Source organism: Culex quinquefasciatus, chromosome 2 (genome assembly GCF_015732765.1).
Source record: "Culex quinquefasciatus strain JHB chromosome 2, VPISU_Cqui_1.0_pri_paternal, whole genome shotgun sequence".
Lineage (NCBI taxonomy): Eukaryota > Metazoa > Arthropoda > Insecta > Diptera > Culicidae > Culex > Culex quinquefasciatus.
In genome coordinates, this window is record NC_051862.1 from 156907690 (window position 1) to 156928697 (window position 21008).

General features: G+C 35.5%; 1 protein-coding gene across 1 annotated transcript in view; it reads right to left on the reverse strand.

The window, feature by feature from the left end:
* The window catches only part of LOC6037381, a 47721-nt gene extending 27899 nt beyond the window's left edge, over positions 1-19822 (reverse strand). Inside the window, exon 1 of the mRNA XM_038256187.1 lies at positions 19438-19822. The gene's annotated coding sequence lies outside the window, so the exon portion shown is untranslated. The remainder of the gene's footprint in view (positions 1-19437) is intronic.
* Between the last annotated feature and the right edge of the window lie 1186 nt (positions 19823-21008).

Below are 21008 nucleotides of genomic sequence, written 5' to 3' on the forward strand. Positions count from 1 at the left end.
TTAGTACTCTTAATTTTGCCTATCGAAACCACCTCGGTTTACGGTACATGAAGAAAAGTGCTATCTTGTCGCACCCGCCATTTCGACGTTCCAAGAAAAACGCGTTTTAATGTTTGACCTTGAATAAACAAAAACTCGAGCACACAATAAACAATAACAAACACGTTTTGTTTGGACGAACATTCAGTGCATTTTTGAATGAGGTTGGTTGCTGGAGTTCCGAGTTATAATTACTAATGTTTACGGTAGTTTTATGTGTGTCAAACGAGTTCTGTCCTGAAATCCCTTTGGCCAGTTGTCGCACTTACATCAATTTACAGGTAGTGACAAGCTATCACGATAAGATTGAAACTACTTTCATATGTAAAGTGACAGAAATGCACGGAGTTTTTTCTGATTTCGTTGAATATCTCAGGATTGAAATCGAACTTTGAGGATCTGTGAAGTTCAAAAGGTGAGGCATTGTGAGCTGCACAACATGGCGTTCTTATCTCAATTTGGCCTAAAATGCACGTACGACAAGTTAGCACGACGGCGACGAACTATTTCCGGTTCTTATCTATTCTCGGATGAAATATTTTCATTAAATTTGAAACAATTTTTCTTTTGACGCCAGATAGTTTTAAATTTTTCAAGCAATATTATAAGACATGAGGGCTTTTGTTAATTTTATTTGGTTAACCGCGGTGGATTTTCTTGAAATAATTCGAACTGTCAAAAATCCACCAAAGCATCTACCGGTGGATACTTTTCTACCACAGATTTTTGTGCGATCAATGTGGTAGATGCTTTGGTGGATTTTTGACAGTTCGAATTATTTCAAGAAAATCCACCGCGGTTTACCAAATCAAATTAACAAAAGCCCTATGAGCAACTCTCTACGAAATCGGCTGATTTCGACCATTTTTATTTTTTGTATTTTTTTATTTGACTCAAACTTTGTGGGAGCCTTCCCTATGACCAAATAAGCTATTTTGCGTCATTGGTTCACCCACACAAGTCTCCATACAATTTTGGCTGCTGTCCATACAAAAATGGTATGTAAATATTCAAACAGCTGTAACTTTTGAGTGAATTTTCTGATCAATTTGGTGTCTTCGGCAAAGTTGTAGGTATTGCTGAGGACTTTTGAAAAAAAAATAGTTACACGGAAAAAAATTTGCACATTTTTTTATCAACATTTTTTTTACTAAAACTCAATTTCCCAAAATAGTTATTTTTTGATTTTCGAGATTTTTTGATATGTTTTAGGGGACAAAAATCCGCAACTTTTGAGCAATAGAGAAACATGGTCAAAAAATCTGCCGCCGAGTTATGAATTTTTGAAAAAATAGTGATTTTTGAAAAAAAATCGAAGTTTTATGCAAAAACAAGTTTGACATTATTTTTTTATGCAAAATTGAATTTGCAATCGAAAAGTACTTTACAGATTTTTTCATAAAGGGCTCCGTTTTCAAGATATAGCCACCAAAAGTTTGATTTTAGCGAAATATTTGCAGTTTTTCAATTTTTAAAAATAGTGACCATGAGTGACCATTTCTAAAAATATTTTTTTTTAAAGTTCAGAAAATTTGCTATAAAATTGTCTAAGAGACATTGAAGATTGGACCTCGGGTTGCTGAGATAGAGCCGCTTTAAGAAAATGAAACACGAAAATTGAAGTTTTCTAAATCTCATCAAAACAACCCACCTTTTTCTAATGACGATATCTCAGCAATTAATGGTCCGATTTTCAATGTTAATACATGAAACATTCGTGAAATTTTCCGATCTTTTCGAAAAAAATATTTCGAAAATTTTTAAATCAAGACTAACATTTTAAAAGGGCCAAACATTGAATATTACGCATATTTAAAATGCTAGTCTTGATTTAAAAGTTTTCAGCTACCACGTGGTTGAAATATTTGCAAAAAAATACAAATTTGCTATGCAAAAATTCTGAATTCGACTAAATAATGTCAGGATTACTCAAAATGATCATTTTCTAGTTAAAAGAAGGTTTGCAATTGAATATTCCAGCCGTTTCTCACCCACGTGGTAGCTGCCTGACGTATGGCGTCGCGGTGTTCATCAAGCTTTCATAGCATGCTAAGGAAAATGTGATGCTTTTTCAGGGAAACCCGTTGATTCCGGATACATCGGATTTTTTTGCCGATGCGCCAGCTCTAGGTACAACGAATCCGTATGCTCTATTCGGGAAAAGTGTTCTCCAGACCATTCCCCTTAGGCCTGACCATACCAGAAGTTGGCGCGTGATTTTCTCAGACCTGTAGGAGCGTTTGAACAAAAAGTTCCAATTTCCCATAGTAATTTCCATGTAAACTTTAACCCTGATGCGCGCAGCCAGTTTACAACCAAATGAGCTGATATTTGGCATGAAAGTCCCTATGGGCATGTCCTACAAGGGGAAACATACTAAAACTTGATCCGAGAACTTTTTGAAAAACGTACCCACCCTAGTATATATCATTATATATCTGAAAAATTAATTGCACCAATATATTATATATATATATATTTTTTAAAGAATTAAAATTAATGAAAATAAACATTTTTATGCATGTTTCTATTGTGAAATTGTCTCAGAAACACAAATATGATAAAATTATCACCGGAAAAATAAGATATTCTCAAACCTCTACTTCTCTACTTCTTCTCTGAACAGCAGTACGTTTTATTGACTTTTTTTGTTTGACTTTTTTTATGTCGATTTAATTGAAAACAGTTTTAGCATACATCAAACTTTTCTGCCCACCATTGAAAAACGGCTAATACCCACTTTTGGCAAAAACGAGATATTAGCACCAGGTGGTAGAGGATGTTTCAACGCATCTTCTGGAACTTGAATTTTACTGAAATAGTGCTTAGACTTGGCTGACGATGCGAAAAACCAAACGGCTTATATGCCACTCTTATGGGAAATTGCCTTGACGGAGATTTTGTCACAAACACTAAAACGCGTTTTTCTCGGAATATTTGATTTGGCATAAAAGCTGAATTTTCAATTATGGGCAGTAATGTAATGCTGTTGCCTCATAAGTCGATGCCTCTGTACTCTCTTGTACTAAGCTTGCTGGGATTCCTATCCAGTTAGCATAAGAGATCACGAGGCATCGAAGTGTCAAAGCTTCGCCACTCGCACCACAACACAACTCAGCATTACTGTGCTGCGGGCGTGAGGTGATAAAACTGCCAGACACACATAAAGATAGAAAGTGACAAGACCAGATGAGGGCCCATTCACAACTACCACCACCACAGTCTCTTTAGAAAGCGAAAACGGCCAAGGTTCGAATCCGGAACAAGTTCTTCGTCTCCGGAGCGGCGGAGTTGGGCTGGCAAACGGCAAGTGTTGCGTGTTCGCGCATATCCGAAGGATTTGCGGTTGCCAACGTGCATGCGAAATAAAAATAAACATAAAATTTAATATTAAGAGAGCAAAAAAAAAAAATAAAAAAAAATGCACGCGTCCACGGCAGGTTCACCCCCGTCATCTCCGGGCCAGATTCGCAAAGTTTCCGGATCAACACTCATACACGGAATTGGCGCGTCGCGACGCGAGAAGAAAGTCAGATTAATCAAAATGTGCTGAGAGTGCGCGCAAGCTAAGGTGACGTGTGCGTGCCAATGTGACGTTTGCTTCCCCTCTCTTCCCCACTTTTTATTTATTGTTGTGATTATTGATGTGTGTCTGGGTGTAACGTATAATCAAGCGGGAACCACAAAGGTTCCCATAGTATGAATGAAAAAGGGCTGAAGAATGCTGATGATGGGATGCAATAAATTGAGGTGTTCCGGATCACAGGGCACGGGGGAATTTAGCGCGGAACAAGCTGTACCGTAAAGCGCGTTGGAAGCATGTTCCAGACCATATAATTGAGTGGATGCCCGAGTGTGTCGAAGGTCAGTTCAAACTACGAAAGGAAATAGCTTGGGAGTGATTTTCAAGCGATTTTGGTGCAAAACCTTGGGTTTATAGGTTAAATTATTGCAGTTGAATTGGAACTCGAATTTGACTTCAAAAAAAAAAAAAAAACTAACTTAATCCACCTATGTGGTTGAAGCCTTCCTCACTTATTACCAACAATGGCTGATATGATGGAATTGTACAAAAATTTCATCTATTTTTAAGATCCGGAATAAAAAAGTACATAAATATCACTTAAGTGGCCATATCTCGAGACAGGGTTGCCAGATCTTTAATGTTTTAGACTCGTTGGAAAGGTCTTTTGATAACCCAACCATGGATGGTGGATCCGAACATAGTTTACATACATTTAAGTGAGATCCGGCATCCAAAAAGTACATCAATATCACTTAAGTGGGGATATCTCGAGACAGGGTTGCCAGATCTTCAATGTTTTGGACTCGTTGGAAAGATCTTTTGATAACCCACCCAATGATGGGTCAGATGATGGACCTGGACATAGTTTACATACATTTAAGTGAGATCCGGCTTCCAAAAAGTACATCAATATCACTTAAGTGTGCATATCTCGAGACAGGGTTGCCAGATCTTCAATGTTTTAGGATCGTTGGAAAGGTCTTTTGATAACCTAACCAACGATGGGTTGGATGGTGGATCCGGACGTAGTTTACATACATTTAAGTGAGATCCGGCATCCAAAAAGTACATCAATATCACTTAAGTCGGGATATCTCGAGACAGGGTTGCCAGATCTTCAATGTTTTGGACTTGTTGGAAAGGTTTTTTGATTACCTAACCAACGATGGGTCGGATGGTGGATCCGGACATAGTTTACATACATTTAAGTGAGATCCGGCATCCAAAAAGTACATCAATATCACTTAAGTGGGCATATCTCGAGACAGGGTTGCCAGATCTTCAATGTTTTTGGCTCGTTGGAAAGGTCTTTTGATAACCTAACCAACGATGGGTCGGATGATGGACCCGGACATAGTTTACATACATTTAAGTGAGATCCGGATATATGTGAAAACACATTTTTATATATAACTTTTGAACTACTTATCGAAACTTCAATCTGTATAAAACTCGATCTATGGGACCCTAAACCAAGTCGAATGCAACAGATTCGGGTCAAATCGGTTCAGCCAGTGCCGAGAAACATGAGCTAGTTTGTTGGTCACATACATACATACACACACACATACACACACACATACACACACACATACACACACACATACACACAGACATTTGTTCAGTTTTCGATTCTGAGTCGATATGTATACATGAAGGTGGGTCTACGACGTTTTTTTGCAAAGTTCATTTTTAGAGCAGGATTATAGCCTTACCTCAGTGAGGAAGGCAAAATGCGAATCGACTTTCCGAAGTAATGGTTTGGGATAATTGATAAGTACTTCAGTTAGTGCAAAATTAAACACAATAACAATAAAAATTCGCACATGTTACATAATCCCCGGTAGTCATTGCATAAATTCCGTCTTCCTAAATCCCTGCCACCATATCGAAGCCGACCTCCCAGTATTATGCCATAATCGCCACCACCGCCGCTGTCCGGTTGAACCCCATATCGGGGCGCGGCCCCTCCTGGGGTCCGAAATTAGTATTCAAAAGCGGCGGCCACGTATGGTTAGTGTGTCAGGCCTCCAAAAAAAAAAGTGTGCCACCTAAAGGAAGCCACCCGGCGATGGCCCGCCAGTTTTTCGCATCTTCACCTCGACTTAATCGCCTTTCGGTTTTTGTTTTGATCCATGCTTCTTTCTGCCAGAGGTCGGATATTTGTGCCAGGTTGCAAAATCTTTTTTCCTGACTTTGAATATAATCTGACTTAATCCCTTGCTTGACAACTTTGTTGCATAATTTCAACCGCCACCACGTTTCGTGGTGGGAGACCTTTTGTCAAATTTTACTCAAAGCTTTCTCCCTCCCCAATAACGATTTCTGAGGTCCGGAAAACCACGGAGACTCGCGTAACCGTCGCCTCCGGCGGCATCGGTTCTGGCAACATCGATGACGAACTGGCCGCAATAAAAACAACCAGTAGTGTGCAGATAAATGATCGATTTATGGCCGCGTCTTGGGGCCCCGTTCCCACCAAGATGTCATCCAGCCAACCGTAAAGCATCGGAGTAAATTATAATCGCTCCATCTAGTGAAAGCTTAATCATCGTAAAACGCTTATCTTTATACCGATCTCGGAAGAAGGTGGTGGCGGTCACCATCGGGTTGGGTCGTTTGTCAGACGAGGGCGTTAAGTCGGTCGTAAATTCTGGCCCTAATTAGTAGCAATGCTGAGTTATTTGATGACTTGGTTATGTAAATGTACGCCCGTGTACAAAGTGTCAATCGGGTGGCCAGTTTGAAGAGCACATGGATACAGATCGGATGTGCAATTACGTGGGTTCGTCGCTTAATGCTGTTGATGTCTTTTGTGAGGAGAGTCAGGAAGTTAGGTGGAAGGTTTGCTTGTTCATTTGAATGATGCAATTACATTCAAAATTTTAAATGAGGAATAATAAACAAAATAAGAAAATAAATCTGCAATATTTTCTTTCTTATAAGAAAATCGAATAAGCTTTCCTCCAACAAAAAACATTGAACCTTTCAGCACGTAATCAATAACAGGTCTAACGACGACGATTCCATTCCCCGACAAACCCAACTCCAGCAGCACACTAACCCCATCGAGCCGGTTATGCTTCCCAAATAAGGCAGACTGAAATCGAAAGTGCACTCCATTCCCCCCTATTTGGGGCTGGTTTGATTTGCTGGTATGCCATTGCGAGCATTGCTTTCTTCTTTGCTATCATTAAATTGAGCCACATTGCGTGACTTATTGCCACCCATGTCGAGGCACGTGAATCAGTCGCTTTGTTTTGAAGTTTGAAGAGTGGAATCGAATCAAGTTGGTGTTAATTCGACAATGAATGGGCTCGATTACGGCGGAATTTTGCAGTGCAGGGACCTTTTTTGATGGGGTGTTGAAAAGTTAAAGTTAGAGGTGATAAAACTAAAATAGTTTCATTTGAGATTTTTTTTTATATATTTTGTTATTAAATCGGTATGAATCCATTGAAAATTTAAATTAAATAACTTTGATGTGCTCTTGCTCAGGGTGGCCACTCAGATTCTATATAAAAATTCCCAATTTTTCAAGCTTTTCTCGGTAGTATCAGTATCAAAATAAAAGGCATTTCTTACCAAAGGATGATGCAGATCGTAAAATACAATTCATAAAAGTCAAAATGTAATAACATTTTGCCTTCCTCACTGAGGTAAGGCTATAATCCTGCTCTAAAAATGAACTTCGTATAAAAACGTCGTAGACCCACCTTCATGTATACATATCGACTCAGAATCGAAAACTGAACAAATGTCTGTGTGTATGTGTGTGTGTATGTGTGTGTGTATGTGTGTGTGTATGTGTGTGTGTATGTATGTATGTGACCAACAAACTAGCTCATGTTTCTCGGCACTGACTGAACCGATTTGACCCGAACTTGTTGCATTCGACTTGGTTTAGGGTCCCATAGATCGAGTTTTATACAGATTGAAGTTTCGATAAGTAGTTCAAAAGTTATGTATAAAAATGTGTTTTCACATATATTTGGATCTCACTTAACTGTATGTAAACTATGTCCGGGTCTATCATCCGACCCATCGTTGGATAGGTTATCAAAAGACCTTTCCAACGAGTCCAAAACATTGAAGATCTGGCAACCCTGTCTCGAGATATGGCCACTTAAGTGATATTGATGTACTTTTTTGAAGCCGGTTCTCACTTAAATGTATGTAAACTATGTCCGGATCCACCATCCGACCTATTGTTGGTTAACTTATCAAAAGAACTTTCCAATGAGTCCAAAACATTGAAGATCTGGCAACCCTGTCTCGAGATATGGCCACTTAAGTGATATTGATGTACTTTTTTGAAGCCGGATCTCACTTAAATGTATGTAAACTATGTCCGGATCCTCCATCCGACCCATTGTTGGTTAGTTTATTAAAAGACCTTTCCAACGAGTCTAAAACATTGAAGATCTGGCAGCCCTGTCTCGAGATATGGCCACTTATGTGATATTGATGTACTTTTTTGAAGCCGGATCTCACTTAAATGTATGTAAACTATGTCCGGCTCCACTATCCGACCCAACGTTGGTTAGGTTATCAAAATACCTTTCCAACGAGTCTAAAACATTAAAGATCTGGCAACCCTGTCTCGAGATATGGCCTCTTAAGTGATATTGATGTACTTTTTTGAAGCCGGATCTCACTTAAATGTATGTAAACTATGTAAGGATTCACTATCCGACCCATTGTTGGTTAGGTTATCAAAAGACCTTTTCAACGAGTGCAAAACATTGAAGATCTGGCAACCCTGTCTCGAGATATGGCCACTTAAGTGATATTGATGAACTTTTTTGAAGCCGGATCTCACTTAAATGTATGTAAACTATGTCCGGATCCTCTATCCGACCTATTGCTGGTTAGGTTATCAAAAGACCTTTCCAACGAGTGCAAAACATTGAAGATCTGGCAACCCTGGCTCGAGATATGGCCACTTAAGTGATATTGATGAACTTTTTTGAAGTCGGATCTCACTTAAATGTATGTAAGCTATGTCCAGGTCCATCATCCGACCCATTGTTGGTTAGGTTAGGTTATCAAAAGACCTTTCCAACGAGTGCAAAACATCGAAGATCTGGCAACCCTGTCTCGAGACATGGCCACTTAAGTGATATCGATGTACTTTTTGGAAGCCGGATCTAAAAAATAGATGAAACTTGTGTACAGCCATTATTGTGAGGAAGGCTCCAACCACATAGGTGAATTAAGTTAGTTTTTTAAATACATTCAAACTATAGACATATTGGTCAAAATCAAAACGGAGCTTTTTGTGTTTTCGTTTCAGTAAGAAAACATAAATAATCACCATATGAAAATAATTTCAAAAGCTTTTCAAAACTTCAAATTTTAAGGCTAGATTAAAAAATCAAGCATACGGTTTTGACTCTCAGCTTTATCAGGAAAATGATGATTAATCGTGTAAAAATATGTTTTTATCAAAGAAAACTTAGATAAAGAAATAACTGATCCGAAATGGATTATGATGCAACACACAGCTGAAAGGAACTCCAAAACTCTGCTATGCACTTCAAAATAACTTATTGTATCTTGATTATTCACCAATAAAACCGAGTTGAAAAAAAAAAATCAAGTTTTACTGCTGTCTTTATAAACTGTTAAGGGGATTCCTAATTCAAAAAGTTTGCACTTATTTAAATAATTTACATTTCAAATTATTTAGCTATCAATTCTATGTTTCCAAACTCAAGTTGGATTTCTTTTTCCAAGTTTGAACAAAACAATAACGTATGCTGGCCATAATCGTTAAGATTTATTTTTATTTTCGGAATGGCAATTCAAAATCTTTTCCAAAGTTTTTTTTTCAGATTTAAAGCTCATTAAAAAATCTCTTGATTATACAAAAAAAAATAATGATGATCTCTGTAAAAAAATAAATATAACGAAGATATCTGTATCAAATTTTAAGAAAAGAACTACCAAATTCATGAAATCATTGTTAAAATTTATTAAATTTGATATTATATGCATTTTAACTCAATTGATTTAAATTAGAAAAAAATCCTTAATTTTAATTATTTAAATTGAGCACTTTTGATTTAATTTAAATATTGTACAAAAAAAGAAAAGATGAATGCATACAAGTGTAAAGCCTTATTAATTCAAGAATAAATAAATGTTTTTTTGCGAAAATTTGCATATTCCCGTTTTTCGTAAATTTTCACAAATTGCAGATTTTCTTTTATTCCAAGACTTGAGTGGCTACTGTTGCTTATGGGTCAGTTGTGAGATATAGAAATATCTATCTATTAAAATTATAAACAAAATTAGAGTATAATTTTGTATATTTATTAATTATTGTTTTGCTAACATATTTTTTTGGCAAACAATACAATAAAAAATGCCTGACTAATCATATTGCTGAAACTGTAAAATATTTCCTTATTTTTTTTTAAAAAGCATTAAAACTTGATAATACGCAAAAAAGTGGTTTTTTGAACTGATTTTGCTCAAAGATGTATGATTTATCCAAAATATCATCAACGAATTTCTATGTACACCAATCGAATTACCGGCTCAGTGTTTCTGGTTTCGAGAGAAAAAAAAACTAATTTTATTTTTTTTATTTTGATCAAGAAAACATAAATCGCTTAAACGAGATGATGACTAAAAGAAACAAATTATTTTTTACGTATTAATTAAACATCTATAAAATATAAATTTTGTTCTATTTTGCAAATAATACAGGGAATTTAACAGTCTAGGATAAGTTAAAAATTAAGAACTTCAAATGTGAAATGTAAATGGAAATGAAAAACAGAAATAGGCTATAACTCAAAATATCACGAATTATTAATTCGTTTTCATGATAAAATTTGTGTTATCTGCCATTTTTTGTGTTTTGAGTAGTGTTTTTTTATGATTTTTTTCACGTTTATTGCCAAACAACCAAATAATTGATAAGTTTTAAAGAAGTCCAATTTGCGAAACATTAAGGCCTTATCAGAACTCCTTTGCAGAAAACTAAATGAGCATGAAATTATGTTTCTTTACCAAACCAAAAAATAGATAAAAATTAGATTTTTGGTAAAATTATCAGATATTTTAATGAATACAAATATACCTAGTATGGTATTTCATTTGTATTCATTAAAATATTTGAAATTGCACAAAAAACCATAGAAATCCATTGATGTGACGAAATTTTTTCAAATCGTGCTATGCCTCACACGAAGGACTGTTTGGAGTGTTAACATCGATAATCATTTTCTATTTGTGTATCATTAAATTTATATCCATTAAATCTTATGACAAAGAATGGCCCAAACAAAACGATAAGCTTTTTAAACACTTTACACTTTTTTGTATACAAAAATATTGATTTAAAATGCAAAACAAATAAATGTAGAGCATAACAAAGATTTAGTAATTTTTTTAAAGCAAAATCATGAACCAAACTCTAATTAAGCAACAATTTAGCATAATTTGGAGCAGATTTTTTTATATTTAACAGAAAACTGTATTCAACAATGGTTCAAATGGAGCTCAACCTATGCTAATAAAATATTCCGGGAAGAATAAAACAAACCTGTTTCAAATGTGTCGGACTTTAAAGACTAAATATTTTTTCATGATAGTTCATGATATCAAGGCATCAAATTATTATTTGCGCCAATTTGCACCGGTTAATTTCCACCAAAGATTGCCCAAATCTCTCCGTCAGGTGTCATAAATTTTAGCACCCACAACGATTCCCATTTATTACCTCCATCGCTTGGTCTTAGAACACACTGTCGCACACACTCTTCCCTGACTAAAACTAAACAATTGCCCCTAACTGACAGTGGCAGAATAAGTAACTGTTACTTCTTTCTCTTTCGCGTACAACGCAAGAGGTTAAGCACTTTTTCCCGTGGAGGGGAAATTCCACGCAAAATTCCGTCTCCATTGGCAGCGGCGCAACCAACCAACGAACGGCTATATATTTGGATCTCACTTAACTGTATGTAAACTATGTCCGGGTCTATCATCCGACCCATCGTTGGATAGGTTATCAAAAGACCTTTCCAACGAGTCCAAAACATTGAAGATCTGGCAACCCTGTCTCGAGATATGGCCACTTAAGTGATATTGATGTACTTTTTTGAAGCCGGTTCTCACTTAAATGTATGTAAACTATGTCCGGATCCACCATCCGACCTATTGTTGGTTAACTTATCAAAAGAACTTTCCAATGAGTCCAAAACATTGAAGATCTGGCAACCCTGTCTCGAGATATGGCCACTTAAGTGATATTGATGTACTTTTTTGAAGCCGGATCTCACTTAAATGTATGTAAACTATGTCCGGATCCTCCATCCGACCCATTGTTGGTTAGTTTATTAAAAGACCTTTCCAACGAGTCTAAAACATTGAAGATCTGGCAGCCCTGTCTCGAGATATGGCCACTTATGTGATATTGATGTACTTTTTTGAAGCCGGATCTCACTTAAATGTATGTAAACTATGTCCGGCTCCACTATCCGACCCAACGTTGGTTAGGTTATCAAAATACCTTTCCAACGAGTCTAAAACATTAAAGATCTGGCAACCCTGTCTCGAGATATGGCCTCTTAAGTGATATTGATGTACTTTTTTGAAGCCGGATCTCACTTAAATGTATGTAAACTATGTAAGGATTCACTATCCGACCCATTGTTGGTTAGGTTATCAAAAGACCTTTTCAACGAGTGCAAAACATTGAAGATCTGGCAACCCTGTCTCGAGATATGGCCACTTAAGTGATATTGATGAACTTTTTTGAAGCCGGATCTCACTTAAATGTATGTAAACTATGTCCGGATCCTCTATCCGACCTATTGCTGGTTAGGTTATCAAAAGACCTTTCCAACGAGTGCAAAACATTGAAGATCTGGCAACCCTGGCTCGAGATATGGCCACTTAAGTGATATTGATGAACTTTTTTGAAGTCGGATCTCACTTAAATGTATGTAAGCTATGTCCAGGTCCATCATCCGACCCATTGTTGGTTAGGTTAGGTTATCAAAAGACCTTTCCAACGAGTGCAAAACATCGAAGATCTGGCAACCCTGTCTCGAGACATGGCCACTTAAGTGATATCGATGTACTTTTGGAAGCCGGATCTAAAAATAGATGAAACTTGTGTACAGCCATTATTGTGAGGAAGGCTCCAACCACATAGGTGAATTAAGTTAGTTTTTTAAATACATTCAAACTATAGACATATTGGTCAAAATCAAAACGGAGCTTTTTGTGTTTTCGTTTCAGTAAGAAAACATAAATAATCACCATATGAAAATAATTTCAAAAGCTTTTCAAAACTTCAAATTTTAAGGCTAGATTAAAAAATCAAGCATACGGTTTTGACTCTCAGCTTTATCAGGAAAATGATGATTAATCGTGTAAAAATATGTTTTTATCAAAGAAAACTTAGATAAAGAAATAACTGATCCGAAATGGATTATGATGCAACACACAGCTGAAAGGAACTCCAAAACTCTGCTATGCACTTCAAAATAACTTATTGTATCTTGATTATTCACCAATAAAACCGAGTTGAAAAAAAAATCAAGTTTTACTGCTGTCTTTATAAACTGTTAAGGGGATTCCTAATTCAAAAAGTTTGCACTTATTTAAATAATTTACATTTCAAATTATTTAGCTATCAATTCTATGTTTCCAAACTCAAGTTGGATTTCTTTTTCCAAGTTTGAACAAAACAATAACGTATGCTGGCCATAATCGTTAAGATTTATTTTTATTTTCGGAATGGCAATTCAAAATCTTTTCCAAAGTTTTTTTTTCAGATTTAAAGCTCATTAAAAAATCTCTTGATTATACAAAAAAAAATAATGATGATCTCTGTAAAAAAATAAATATAACGAAGATATCTGTATCAAATTTTAAGAAAAGAACTACCAAATTCATGAAATCATTGTTAAAATTTATTAAATTTGATATTATATGCATTTTAACTCAATTGATTTAAATTAGAAAAATCCTTAATTTTAATTATTTAAATTGAGCACTTTTGATTTAATTTAAATATTGTACAAAAAAAGAAAAGATGAATGCATACAAGTGTAAAGCCTTATTAATTCAAGAATAAATAAATGTTTTTTTGCGAAAATTTGCATATTCCCGTTTTTCGTAAATTTTCACAAATTGCAGATTTTCTTTTATTCCAAGACTTGAGTGGCTACTGTTGCTTATGGGTCAGTTGTGAGATATAGAAATATCTATCTATTAAAATTATAAACAAAATTAGAGTATAATTTTGTATATTTATTAATTATTGTTTTGCTAACATATTTTTTTGGCAAACAATACAATAAAAAATGCCTGACTAATCATATTGCTGAAACTGTAAAATATTTCCTTATTTTTTTTTAAAAAGCATTAAAACTTGATAATACGCAAAAAAGTGGTTTTTTGAACTGATTTTGCTCAAAGATGTATGATTTATCCAAAATATCATCAACGAATTTCTATGTACACCAATCGAATTACCGGCTCAGTGTTTCTGGTTTCGAGAGAAAAAAAAACTAATTTTATTTTTTTTATTTTGATCAAGAAAACATAAATCGCTTAAACGAGATGATGACTAAAAGAAACAAATTATTTTTTACGTATTAATTAAACATCTATAAAATATAAATTTTGTTCTATTTTGCAAATAATACAGGGAATTTAACAGTCTAGGATAAGTTAAAAATTAAGAACTTCAAATGTGAAATGTAAAATGGAAATGAAAAAACAGAAATAGGCTATAACTCAAAATATCACGAATTATTAATTCGTTTTCATGATAAAATTTGTGTTATCTGCCATTTTTTGTGTTTTGAGTAGTGTTTTTTTATGATTTTTTTCACGTTTATTGCCAAACAACCAAATAATTGATAAGTTTTAAAGAAGTCCAATTTGCGAAACATTAAGGCCTTATCAGAACTCCTTTGCAGAAAACTAAATGAGCATGAAATTATGTTTCTTTACCAAACCAAAAAATAGATAAAAATTAGATTTTTGGTAAAATTATCAGATATTTTAATGAATACAAATATACCTAGTATGGTATTTCATTTGTATTCATTAAAATATTTGAAATTGCACAAAAAACCATAGAAATCCATTGATGTGACGAAATTTTTCAAATCGTGCTATGCCTCACACGAAGGACTGTTTGGAGTGTTAACATCGATAATCATTTTCTATTTGTGTATCATTAAATTTATATCCATTAAATCTTATGACAAAGAATGGCCCAAACAAAACGATAAGCTTTTAAACACTTTACACTTTTTGTATACAAAAATATTGATTTAAAATGCAAAACAAATAAATGTAGAGCATAACAAAGATTTAGTAATTTTTTAAAGCAAAATCATGAACCAAACTCTAATTAAGCAACAATTTAGCATAATTTGGAGCAGATTTTTTTATATTTAACAGAAAACTGTATTCAACAATGGTTCAAATGGAGCTCAACCTATGCTAATAAAATATTCCGGGAAGAATAAAACAAACCTGTTTCAAATGTGTCGGACTTTAAAGACTAAATATTTTTTCATGATAGTTCATGATATCAAGGCATCAAATTATTATTTGCGCCAATTTGCACCGGTTAATTTCCACCAAAGATTGCCCAAATCTCTCCGTCAGGTGTCATAAATTTTAGCACCCACAACGATTCCCATTTATTACCTCCATCGCTTGGTCTTAGAACACACTGTCGCACACACTCTTCCCTGACTAAAACTAAACAATTGCCCCTAACTGACAGTGGCAGAATAAGTAACTGTTACTTCTTTCTCTTTCGCGTACAACGCAAGAGGTTAAGCACTTTTTCCCGTGGAGGGGAAATTCCACGCAAAATTCCGTCTCCATTGGCAGCGGCGCAACCAACCAACGAACGCTTCCAGGCCATGTTTCCGCACCGTCGCCGTGCCGGAATTTCGAACGCGAACGAAAAAACCGCTACCAGTTTTGAATTTTTAATTAAATAGCGCGAACGCGCGCGCTTCCAGAGTGGGATTGTTATAAGTGGCCAACCCCAGGTCGGGGAGGGGGAAGTCAAGGAGGAATGCTGGGAGTACTGCTCCAATCAACAACAATAACATCAGCACAGTTGGCCGGAACGCAACGACGCAAGTGCCAACTTTCTTGACGTGGTCAACAACAGGCACACGAGGCCGATATCTCCTCTGCCGGATGACTCTTTGCAGACGCGTTGGACTACACGGAAAGAGTTCAAGTTTGCTTCATTAGAAACATGTATTGAAGAACATGAATACAGTGTTATTGATTCTCAAGCAAGATAGTAGCATTTTGTATCTTTTCTGAACAAAAGTTTACCAAGAAAGTTTGCGCGTGGAAAATTTTCAATCTTAAATTGTTTGAAGATTACTTAAATTACCGTCATCAGGGGTGACATTGGGTCTGGGGGTGAGATTGGGTCATATAATAATGCTGAAGGCGTACTTCAATGGTTAAGCAGAGCCAGACAACACCCAGGGACCTGAGAATTTGGCCGCCAGGCTCTCTGCCATTCTGAAATGAGTCATTGAAAGCTATATCTGTGCTTAATATCCAAGTCTGATATACATTATAACAAAAATCTAGTGTAAACGGAAAAACAGAATCGACCCCGGGGATTCGAACCGTCGACCTCTGGATTGTGGGTCCAATTGATCCACAAGACACAGACAGATTTCAAATGTTAAAACTGTGCTAGAATTTGTCTTTAATTGTTAAATTTACTATTACAGTCAAATCTCTGGTTGCATAGGCTTAGTGATTTTTCACTCTAAAAAAATGCAATTTTCTCGGGGATAAACACAAAATTTCGCGGAAACTTCACGGATCGTGTAAAATGCTGTAATAACCTATAAAGTCTTATGTTAAACAACCGGAAAGATTTTTGTACACTAAATTATATATTTATCAAATAAGCCAATTGATTTTTCAAGCTGAAAATTTGCAGTTTCACGAGACCATCAAATCATCAAATTTCGTGGAAATTTTACGGGTTTAAGAAAAAACTTCAATGTTTCTGAAAACTATAGTCTTTATTAAAGATTAAAAGAATTATATAAAGCCCAAATAATTTAATCTTGAAAAAATCGAGTTCAAACGGCGAAAGATCTTTTTGTTGAACTATACATGGAATTTTTACTGATATTCAAAAAAATTTTGAACGAGTGAAATCGTGGTAAAAGTGATGATAATTGCGTCTAAACGATATTTTTTTCGATTGCATGTATATTTAGTTCTACAAAACATACTTAAAACTAAATTCCAGGATTTACTTAATTGAATTTATTTTAATTCCCGAGCAGACGGAAATAACTTGGAAATAACATTTTTTGATATTTGAAAATACCAGACCAATAACATTTTATGTTATTTATAACAAGATTTGTTATTCGCCGTTATGATTTTTTTGTTATTGGATTGTTATTGTTATAACAGACTAATAACATTTTTAGTTATTCTTCGAACAAATCTTTGTTATTATTTTTTGTTATTTTAACAACTAATCCGATCATCCCAATAACAGTTGGAGTTTTTCTTCCATAACAAAAAATGTTATCCCCAAGTTGTTCTGGCTTTCAATCAATATCAAACCGATAACAAATTTTGTTATGATAACATAAACTGTTATTGAATATTCCAATTACACTTTCTGTTATTTTAACAGTACTTGTTATTGAAATAGCATGAATTTAGTTATTACCGTCTGTTCGGGTTGGAGCTGACATTTTACTTCTCAAGTAACGTACTAAACTGAAAAATACAAAATAACAATGAAGTCTTCTAAAAAAACCTAACTGGATGTAAATCTAATCTGTCGTCCTAAAGCTCAAAATTTGGAAAATACTTAAAAATTCCAAATTTTATTTAAGTTGCTAAAATAATCGAAATAAAATACCATTCAGTAAAAATATATGATTTAAGCTAACATATTTTTTTCAAATTTTCATTCAAAACCTTTTAGGGATAACATATTTGTTTATTTTTATTTTTAGTAATGATTTCAGAAAATCCTAGAATTTCACGGGATTTCGCGGAAACTGTGGAATTGTGGAGAGAATTTCACGCTGTCCGCAAAATCGTGAAAATTCACTCACCCTACATATCATCTTGATCTTAAAAAATGCTCCAGCATCGTGAGAAAGGGCGGATAAACATTCTGACAGTTTGAACTATTTTACAAATTTTCAAGCTAACTTTAACTGATTCACAAAACTTGACACTGCGGGCCTGATGTCTCGGAATTAACAAAATAGTTCCAGCTGTCAAAACGCTCATGCGCGCCTTTCAAATGTTACTCCAGACATTCCTTTGTGAAACATAGCTTTGAAGGGTGTTTAACATTTGTTGGTTTTTGTTTAGTAGACCTTTCCACAGTTCTCTCCCATAGCTGGGTGTCAGAATTATTTTCAATTTATTCATCATTGTGCTTGTCATCGTCCCTTGGCTATTGCCAACAAGAGAGTCAACTATATATGAAAGATTATTTCATATTTTAAAGCACATTTAAAAGTAAAAAAAAAAAATAAAAAAATAATCCAAGCTCAGATTTGTAAAAATTCTAAGGCCTTCGAACTAATATACACGAAAAAAAAATCACAAAATGTGATTTTGGGACTAAATGGAGAAAAAGTAATTTTTTTCAGTTTCTCTTTAAAAGGTTCTTATTTATATAAAAAATCATGCATTATCTCTTCGTTTGCACCAAAAATTGTGCACTTTTCAAAAATATTGTTATTGTGGTAAATTTGTTATTTTTGGATTCACATAATTTCGCTAAGCATAATTTTATTAGACATAAAGGATGTCTAGATTAAGTAACTAATAACCTTTCCGAATAGCTCTAATATTTGAAAATATGACAGCCCTAGATAAAGGTTTGAGTAATGAATAAAACTATGTGGTTAATATGCTAATTAGGTACTATACACACATTTAAGTATGGGTTTTGAATGCCTTAATTTTATGCATGCTTCTCAAAATATAGATAAAACTTAGAGTTGAATATTATTAGAGAAAATATTAAGAAATAATATAATAATAATCAAATTCATATTTTTAGTTGAAATTTTATTACAAGTTGAAATCCTCCCATCATGAGTAATCGTAAAGCTCTTCACACAATCACTACATTTAGGTACAAACACAAACTAGTATTAGGTATTATTCAACTAATCGATGATGAATTTTGTTATTTTAAGTGTTGTAGTAACTTTATTATGATCCATTTATTAGACAATCAAAATTATGAAGAACCAAACTTTTATAAAGAGGATTCGAATGCCCCATCACCTAATGTGCTGATTTGGGCACTTCAGTAAATAGTTAAAAGCTTTTTTATTATTGGTTTCATAAACATTTCATAGTACCTACAATGTACCAACCAATAAACACTTTTTCCGATATCACAATTACACGTTTTCGGTGACACAAAAATACACTTCTTTCCGTGCACTGTACGTAAATGATACGGAGAGAGGGGTGGGATGTGGAACATAATGTTTTCATCATCGTTCCCGAAGATATGCCCGATGCCACTGCGGCTGCTGCTGGTCTGAATTCTTCGCGAACCATTTCGCCGTGGCCTTTACATCACTCTTGGTCCCAAAGATTCACCCAGTCAGTGTCTTCACCGATTGCTTCATTCCACCAGCATCATCGTGATCATCAGCCTGCTCTGGCGATGGACCCCCTGATTATAACGGTTTGTTTTGGTTCGATTTCACTTGGTCACTTGGCTGATGTGTGGCCACACTGGGGCAACCTGGCGACAATTGCGCGCTCGAAACAGTCCAGCAAGTCGTGCTACGACAAAGTGACACAGATCTTCACAGAGGTTTCGCGGAACTTACCTTAAAAATAGTAAAAACACGGTTTCTGGAACGTAGAATAACCTTCCTTCGGGGCTTCTTCCCTCCTCACAAAAACAATCACACTAGTGGGGTATCAAATCACACACGCGCACTGCTGATGTTCTTCTTCTTGTTTTTTTTTATTTGTTTAAACAGTAACACTACAGCAGAGAGGTCCGCACAGGTCTCTGGGGAGGATTCCGCGTGTGCAACACACGATCAGTTCACTTCGGCAGTTGGGGATATGACTGAGTGGAAAAACGTTCTGGTATCGGTTTATAGCTGGCCTAAATGTGGCCAACGACGACGACGACGACGACGACGACGGAGACTGCTGCTGAACTCGACGCTCAATTGAGGGACCCCCTTTGGATACGACGGCGACAGTCAACGGGCGCGCGCGCGAAACAATGACCGACGATCGCGACGAAAAGTGAGCAGAGCATGCGCGCGAGCTGGTTTAGACCTCTAGCGTAGAGAGAAGCTATGAGGAGCTGAGAGCGGGAGAGTTGGCAAAACTTGATCAGCGGCGGCTACGATGAGAGAGGATTTTCCACGAGAGTGGGTTAAAAGAGCTTTCGCAAAGGCGAACAGTGATGGTTGAAAGAGTTGGAAATTATAGAATCTAATTGATGGCTTGGGTTTTTTCAAGCTTTTAAATTCTTGGGTGTTTTCGAATATCCCTGACTCAAAGTAGAAAATTGTTTTGTTGGACCTTTAAAAAAACTATAGACTAGATGTTAATCGAAATATAAAACCTAAACACTTCTAAAGAACAATAAATATTATTCATTGAAGATTTTGAGTTTAAATTTTTTATGGCAATAAAATCACACAGTCTTTTACTCAAGCAATCATAAACCCAATCTTTTTTTTTTTTGGTAATTTATTGGTTCAGGGAAAATATCAGTTCTCGAAATCGTTCATGAATGTTAGAACCAGAGCTGAATATGTCAGGGGTCCTGACGTGAAAATCGGCGACGCATTCACGTTTTTTTCAGATCCATTCACTGAACCGCAAAACCGTGACATAAACAAACCCGACTCAGTCGTGAGTGCCCTAGCTCACTGAGCAGCTGCAATGCGAGGCAGTAGTCGACCAACGCTCATTCGACGTTGCACGCACACATATAAAGAAACAAGTTTTTACACAAAAAGTTGGTATTTATGCGTGGAAATGTAATTTTGAATATAAGTTATGGTTGTTTTAAGTGTTTTGCACAGTCTAGAACCATTCAATTGTTTAAAAGAAGTCAAAATAGTGTTTAGAGAGGATTTTACGAGTCAGTCATACGACACGAATTGAGTGAGTGTAGCTCATTTTTTCACGTCTCTCATTCTCCAGCAGCCGACCGGCACGAGTCAGGCGGCAGTGGTTGAAAGGACACAGTAGGCTTACAGTCAGATGCTAGCAGTGAACTGACATTTTGGTTTGCTTCATGTGTACGCTGGGTTGGAAACATTTTGCAGGCCTGGTTAGAACCACGAAGGAATATATTAACGTTTATAGTGCGAAACTTAAAACGTTAAGAATGCTTGAACATTCAGTTAACTATTCAGAAACAAAAAAG